The 8,313-nt window shown below is 44.6% G+C and overlaps 1 non-coding gene across 1 annotated transcript; it reads right to left on the bottom strand.

The window, feature by feature from the left end:
* Positions 1-324: 324 nt before the first annotated feature.
* LOC140714530 (U6atac minor spliceosomal RNA) lies at positions 325-451 on the bottom strand. Its single transcript, XR_012095898.1, has one exon. It is a non-coding gene; the product is annotated as a U6atac minor spliceosomal RNA (small nuclear RNA).
* Between the last annotated feature and the right edge of the window lie 7,862 nt (positions 452-8,313).

The raw sequence follows: 8,313 nt of genomic DNA, 5'->3' as shown, positions 1-8,313 counted from the left end.
CAGAGGGAGGAGAGATGCTTGTTTTGCTGTTGTTGTTTTGATAATGTTCTGCTGAACGTCGAGGGCACACCGTGTTGGTGCCAGAATGTGTGGTGGGCTGCCCCCCAGTGCATCCTTAGGTGTGTTGGTTGATAATGGAGATGATGTAATTCACGGAATGTTTTGATGTACAGTACTGTGCGAAACTCTTGGGCCACCTAGATCTTTTGTGCGGCCTCAAACGGTATGGCCTCCACAGAGCCCTGATCCCAACATCATCAAGGCTGTCAGGAATTACCTTTTTTTTTTCTTTTTAAAAAAATTTTTGGGAAATTATTTATTTATAAAATTAAATTTCTAGATGCCACTAAGTAGATGGCAATGCCTTAACCATTTGTGTGTTGTAAGGCCACTAGGGCCCCTTCCATCCTTATCAAGGGGAGTGCTAACTTTCTCTCCTTTCATACAACACTGTCGGAATTACCTTGAGAGACAGAAGCCAGCAAGACAGCCAAAGTCTGCAGAAGAACTGTGTCAAGTTCTCCAAGATGCTTGAAACAACCTACCAGCCAATCTTCTTATAAAACTACACGGCAGTGTCCCTAAGAGAATTGATACAATTTTAAAGGCAAAGGACCAGACAAAGGGTTTAATTAACCTGGATTACATTTGCAGGACACATTTTCACCAAAAGAGGCTCTCAAAATTACCAGTCGTCAGTGGCTGGGACAAACAACGTAGACACCTTAAATCAAAGAAAACTGCAGTTACTGGAAATCTGAAATTTAAAAAAAAAAGAAAATGCCAGAAACACTCAGCAGGTCAGACAGCACTTGTGGAGAGAGAAACAGTGTTAATATTTCAGAGTGAAAAACCTTTTGTCAGAACTGGGAAAGAGAGAGAGCAATTGAGTTTTAAAACAGCAAAAAAAGGATTGTTAAAATAAAGGAAATACCTGGTTGGGTGAGACTAAATATTTTGAAGTGGCAGTTAGAGGGGGGTTCTGTTTCTGTCTGTTCTATCTGTTCCTCATAGTAAATGATAGTTGGTTTCTTATTGTCAAGTACTGAGATACAGTGGAAAAACTTTGCTTTGCATTCCGTCCACGTGAGTTATTTCATAAGCCACACACACAAAATGCTAGAGGAACTCAGTAGGCCAGGCAGTATCTATGGAAAAGAGTACAGTTGACGTTCGGGCCGGGTCTCTTCTGCAGGACTGTCCCATTGAAGGGTCTGGCCTGAAACGTCAACTGTACTCTTTTCCATAGATGCTGCTTGGCCTGCTAAGTTCCTCCAGCACTTTGTGTGTGCTTGCTTGGATTTCCAGCATCTGCAGATTTTGTCTTGTTTGTGATTAGGTTATTTCATAATAGTGTTTTCATTCTTTTATAACTTCTGCTCAATGAAAAGATGGAAAGGAGAAGAAGAGAGAATTACAGAGGGGGATGATCTTTGAATATGTTGTTGCCAATTCAAACTGACTGGGGTCTGCAAGTGAGGAAATCGAGGATCTAATTGATCAAGGAGGTATTGAGACCAAGGTCTAGGACCTTATTGATTAGTTTTGAGAGGATGATGGTATTGAGTGCGGAGCTGCAGTCGATAAAGAGCTGACATATGCATCAATTCCTGATGTATGCAGCTTTGCTGTCCAGATATTCCAGAGTCGAGTGAAGAGCCAATGAGATGGCATCTGCAGTAGACCTGTTATTCCGGCAAGCAAATTGGAGTAGATCCAAATTGCTTCTGCCACAACTGTCGAGCCACCTCCATTGATTCAAGTTTGGTCTGGAATTGCCACTTCGCCTATGTGATGGCTTTCCGGAGATTGTACATGGACCTCTTATAACTTCCTTGGTTACCAGAATTGAATGCCTCTGATTTGGCCTTTGCACTTCCGATGTTTGAGTTTTCTCTGCGCCATTACTCCCTCCCTGCACTCTATTCCATCTGCCACTTCTTTGCCCATTCTCCCAATCTGTCCAAGTCCTTTGGCAGACTCCCAGCTTCCTCAGCACCTGCCCCTCCACTTACCTTCGTATCATCTGCAAACTTGGTCACAAAGACATCAACTCCAAATTGTATATAACATGAAATGGAGTGGACCCAACACTGACCCCTGCTGAACACCAGTTATCAACCAGCTGCCAACCAGAAAAGGCCCCCTCTATTCCCATACTTTGCCTCCTGCCAGTCAGCCAATCTTCTATGCATGTTGGTACCTTTCTCTGCAATACCATGGTCTCTTACCTGGTTAGGCAACCTCATGTGCAGCACCTTGTCAAAGTATTTCTGTAAATCCAATTACACAACATCTGCAGACTCTCCTTTGTCTATCCTGCCTATTATTTCTTCAAAGAATTTCAACAGATTTGTTAAGCAACATTTCCTGCTTGGAAAAACATGCTGTCTTTGGCCTACTTTATCATGTGCCTCTAAGCACCCCAAAAATTAATAGACTCCAACATCTTCCCAACCACTGAGGTCAGGCTAACTCGCCTATAGTTTCCTTTCTTCTTTCTCCCTCCCTTCTTAAATATTGGAGTGACATTTGCAATATTCCAGTACTCCTCCAAAATCTAGTGATTCCTGAAAGATCATTACCAATGCCTCCACAATCTTTTCAGCCATCTCTTTCAGAACCCTGGAGTGTAGTCCAGGTGACTTATCTACCTTCAGACCTTCCAGTTTCCCAAGCACCCTCTCCTTACTAATACCAATGACACTCACTCTGCCCCTGATTCTCTTGAATTCCTGGCATGCTGCTAGTGTCTTCCATCATGCAGACTTCCGCAAACTACTTATTAAGTTCATCCGCCCCCCATTACTACCTCTGCAGGGTCATTTTCCAGCAGTCCAATATCCACTCTTACTTCTCTTATAGACTTCATGTATCTGAAAAACCTTTTTGTGTCCTCGTTAATATTGTTGGCTAGCTTACCTTCGTAATTCATCTTTTCGCTCCTGATATTTTTTAGTTGCCTTCTGTTGGTTTTAAAAGCTTACCAAACTTGTAACTTCTCACTAATGTTTGCTATATTACATGCACACTTTCTTGCTTTTATGCTGTCTTTAATTTCCCTTGTCAGTCACGGTTGTGTCATCCTGCTTTTAGAATACTTCTTCATCATTGGGATGTATTTGTCTTGCGTCTTCCTAATTTCCCCAGAAACTTCAAACATTGCTGTTCTGCTGTCATCCCTAATAGCATCCCCTTCCAATCAATTTTGACCATCTCCTTTCTCATGCTTCTGTAATTCCCTTTCCTCCACTGTATTACTGATACGTCTGACTTCATCTTCTCCCTCTCACACTACAAAAAGAATTCTATCATGGTGTGATCACTGTCTCACAAGGGTTCCTCTACCTAAAGCTCCCTAATAAAGTCAGATTCATTCCATATTGCCATTCCCCTAGCGGGCTCAACCACCAGCTGCTGTAAAGAGCCATCTCAGCCATTCTACAAATTCCCACTCTTGGTATCCAGCACCAACCTAATTTTCCTAATCTACCTGCATGTTGAAATCCCTCATGAGGATCGTAACATTGCCCTTATTGCGTTTCTATTTCCCATTGTTATCCTGGCTACTGTTCAAGGGCCTATATATAATTCCAATCAGGGTTCTTTTGCCTTTACAGTTTCTCAACTCTACCCACAACGATTCTACATCTTCCAATCCCATGCCACTTCTTTCTAAAGAGGTAATTTCATTTTATCAACAGAGCCACACCTTCTTCCTGCCTGCCTGTCTCGTTCAATACAATGTGTATCCTTGGAATTTAAGCTCCCGACTATGATCTTATTTCAGCCACATCTCAATGATGCCTACAACATCATCCCTCCCAATCTCTAACTGTACTACAAGATCATATTGTGTGCATTCAAATATAACATATTCAGTCCTGTATTCATCACCCTTTTTGACTTTCCCCGCACTGACTGCAATGATGCCTTATCATCTGCCTGTCCTTCCTCACAGTCTCATTACACAATGCGTATATACCAACTGCCCTATCCTCAATCCTATCACTCCAGTTCCCATCCGCCTGCCAAATCAGTTTAAACCCTTCCTAACAACTCTAGCAAACCAATCCACTAAGATATTGGCCCCTTCAGGTTCCGGTGTAACCTGTCCCTTTTTTACAGGTCACTGTCTTGGTGATAGTCACCAAGGAAGTATGTCTGTGAGGCTGCTGTTCTGTACTGGGTGTCAGTTGTGGGAAGTCTGGGTGACTCCCAGCCTCCTGGACGGCCACATCTGCGCCAGGTGCATCGAGCTGCAGCTCCTTAGGGACCGGGTTAGGGAACTGGAGATGCAGCTCGGTGACCTTCGTCGGGTCAGGGAAAGTGAGGAGGTGACTGAGAGGAGCTATAGACAGATAGTCACACCGGGGCCTTGGGAGACAGTTAAGTAGGTAACAGTCAAGAGAGGGAAGGGCAAGAGTCAGATACTAGAGAGTACCCCTGTGGCTGTCCCATTAACAATAAGTACTCCTCTCTGAGTACTGTTGGGGTGGACAACCTACCTGGGGAAAACAATAGAGTCTGGCCCTGTGGCTCATGAGGGTAGGGAAAGGAAGAAGGCAGTAGTGATAGGGGACTCTATAGTTAGGGGGTCAGACAGGCGATTCTGTGCATGCAGGAAAGAAATGCAGACGGTAGTTTGCCTCCCAAGTGCCAGGGTTGGGATGCTGCTGATCGCGTCCACAATATCCTAAAGCAGGAAGGTGAACAGCCAGAGGTCATGGTACATATTGGTACCAACGATATAGGTAGGAAAAGGGAGGAGGTCCTGAAAATAGACTACAGGGAGTTAGGAAGGAAGTTGAGAAGCAGGACCTCAAAAGTAGTAATCTTGGAATTACTGCCTGTGCCACGCGACAGTGAATATAGGAATAGAGTGATGTGGAGGATATATATGTGGCTGAGGGATTGGAGCAGGGGGCAGAGATTCAGGTTTCTGGATCATTGGGACCTCTTCTGGGGCAGGCATGACCTGTACAAAAAGGACAGGTTGCACTTGAATCCCAGGGGGACCAATATCCTGGCAGGGAGGTTTGCCTAACCTAAACTTGCTGGGGGATGGGAACTGAACTGAAGAAATGGAGGAAGGGGAAGTTGGCTCACAAGTAGTAGGCAGTGAGCAAGGGAGGATAGACAGGTGAAAGAGAAGATATACACTCAGACCGATGGTTTGAGTTGTGTCTATTTTAATGCAAGAAGCATCATGAACAAAGCAGCTGAGCTTAGAGTGTGGATCAGTACTTGGAGCCATGATGTTGTGGCCATTACAGAGACTTGGATGGTTCAGGGGCAGGAATGGCTGCTTCGAGTGCCAGGCTTTAGATGTTTCAGAAAGGATAGGGAGGGAGGAAAAAGAGGTGGGGCGTGGCACTGCTGATTAGAGATAGTGTCAGGGCTGCAGAAAAGGAGGAAGTCATGGAGAGATTGTTTACTGAGGCTCTGTGGGTGGAAGTTAGGAACAGGAATGGGTAATAACTCTACTGGGTGTTTTTATAGCCCACCCAATCGTAACAGGGACATCGAGGAGTAGATAGGGAGATAGATTCTAGAAAGGTGTAATAATAACAGGTTGTCACGGTGGGAGATTTTAATTTCCCAAATATTGATTGGCATCTCCCTAGAGCAAGGGGTTTAGATGGGGTGGAGTTCGTTAGGTGTGTTCAGGAAGATTTTCTGACACAATATGTAGATAAATCTACAAGAAGAAAGGCTGTCCTTGATCTGGTATTGGGAAATGAACCCGGTTAGGTGTCAAATCTCTCAGTGGGAGAGCATTTTGGAGATAGTGATCACAATTTTATCTCCATTACCACAGCATTGGAGAGGGATAGGAACAGACAAGTTAGGAAAGCATTTAATTGGAGTAAGGAGAAATATAAAGCTATCAGGCAGGAACTTGGAAGCATAAATTGGGAAGAGATGTTCCCAGGGAAAGGTATGGCAGAAATGTGGCAAATGTTCAGTGGATATTTGCTTGGAGTTCTGCATAGGTACGTTCCAATGAGACAGGGAAAGGATGGTAGGGTACAAGAACCGTGGTGTAAAAAGGCTGTTGTAAATCTAGTCAAGAAGAAAAGAAATGCTTATGAAAGGTTCAAAAAAACTAGGTAATGATAGATATCTAGAAGATTATAAGGCTAGCAGGAAGGAGCTTAAGAATGAAATTAGAACAGCCAGAAGGGGCCATGAGAAGGCTTTGGTGAGCAGGTTTAAACCCCAAGGCATTCTACAAGTATGTGAAGAGCAAGAGGATAAGATGGACAGTGGAAAGGTGTGCATGGAACCGGAGGAGGTAGCTGAGGTAATTAATGAATGCTTTGCTTCAGTATTCACTACAGAAAAGGATCTTGGAGATTGTAGGGAAGACATACAGCGGATTGAAAAGCTTGAGCATATGGATATTAAGAAAGAGGATGTGCTGGAGCTTTTGGAAAGCATCAGACATAGAAACATAGAAAACTTACTGCACAATACAGGCCCTTCAGCCCACAAAGCTGTGCTGAACATGTCCCTACCTTAGAACTACCTAGGCTTTACCAATAGCCCTCTATTTTTCTGAGCTCTATGTAGCCATCCAGGAGACTCTTAAAAGACCCTATGCATGGAAAGGGCTGCTGGCCATGATGGTGGAGATGGATACAATAGGGTCTTTTATGAGACTCCTGGACAGGTACATGGAGCTTAGAAAAATAGAGGGCTATGGGTAACCCTAGGTAATTTCTAAAGTGAGTGCATGTTCGGCACAGCATTGTGGGCCGAAGGGCCTGTATTGTGCTGAATTTCTATGTTTCTATGATCCTGTTTTTCAGCCTCTTCCCTAACTCCCTACACACACTGCACAGAACCTCCTCCCTCCCTCCTACCTGCTGTATATAACTGGTGTCAGTGTCCACTACGACCTCTGGCTGCTCACCCTCCTCCTTGAGAATGTTGTGCAGCAGCTCTGAGACATCCTGGACCCTAGCAACTGGGAGGCAATACACCATCCTGTCTTCACTTTTATGCCACAAAATCGCAGTCCATCTCCCTAGCTATTGAATCTCCTGTCACTGTTGCTCTGCCTTACTCTATCTTTCCCTGCTGAGCCTCAGAACCTTCCACAGTGCCGCTGGCCTAACTGCTGCTACAGTGCCCCGGCAGGTCACCCTTCCCCCAGCAATATCCAAAGGGGTATCACTGTTGCTGCGGGGAATGGCCATGGGGGAATCTTGCACTGACTGCTTACCCCTCTTACTACCTAAGGACTGCATTCTGGATGTGACCTCCTCAGTGAAAGATTGAAGTTATCAGCCTCCGGAATGGTACTGGGTGTGTCCAGCTCCAGCTCCAGTTCCTTGACCAGGAGCTGAAGTTTGGTGCATGCTCTACAGCTGTAGTTATCAAGGAGACTGTTAGGTAGCTTGAACTGCCCCATCTTACAGGAGAAGCATTCCTCTGCCTGAACTTCCATCCTGTCAACAATTGTTATACCTCTCACTTTTTAAACCCAAATTTTAGCCAGAGCTTGTTCTCACCTAAGCCTGTTGAGCCAAAACCTGAACACTCTAACATTATCCACTCACACAATGGCCACTCCACCTACAGCTTGCTTCTTTTTATTGCTCTTGGTAATTAATATTAGTTACTATTAATGTACACAACCTCCCACTCTGTTGAACTGGTGTCTCCTAATTGTTCTGCAGACACAGCACAGGGAGAACCTGCATACGCCACACAAGTAGCACCCAAGGTCAGGATGGAACTGCTGCTCCATGTTATTATTTGGTCTACATGTGGCTTAGCTCCAGATGTTGGTGGATGCACTTTGAGCCCTACCCCGCCCCCATAACCCTTGACAACCAAAAAAAGGAAAACAACATTTGTTATTATGGAACACATAGAGACTCCAGTACTCGATAACATGGAACAACCAAATTTAGAGTTGGAATTCAGTTCCATCATTTCCTTTACGTTATTTTTCTCCAAAATTAGACACATCTGATACTAACGTTGCAGTAACAATTCAAAACAACAGTTACATGCCTGCCGTGCAGCCCATTTTAGCTGGCCATATCCCATGGAGCTAAGCCAGCTTGGAAACAATCAACAAGCCTGCACTAATCTGCTTGACACCTCTTGCTCTTCCCCTCTTCCTTTGAACGAAACCAGCAGGGAACACTGCATGGTAACGAGCGGTGTAATTAAACACTCACGGGATAGTGCCAGGACATGAGTCAGCCCTGCCAACTACGAGGAAGTATCTGAGAACCAGAGAGTGCTGGCAATCGGCTACAAGTTGCTGGTGCAACTAAGAAAGGAATGTGCCTT

Source organism: Hemitrygon akajei, chromosome 21, assembly GCF_048418815.1.
Source record: "Hemitrygon akajei chromosome 21, sHemAka1.3, whole genome shotgun sequence".
Lineage (NCBI taxonomy): Eukaryota > Metazoa > Chordata > Chondrichthyes > Myliobatiformes > Dasyatidae > Hemitrygon > Hemitrygon akajei.
The sequence above is the reverse complement of the archived record's forward strand: the minus strand, read 5'-3'. Positions and strand labels throughout refer to the sequence as shown.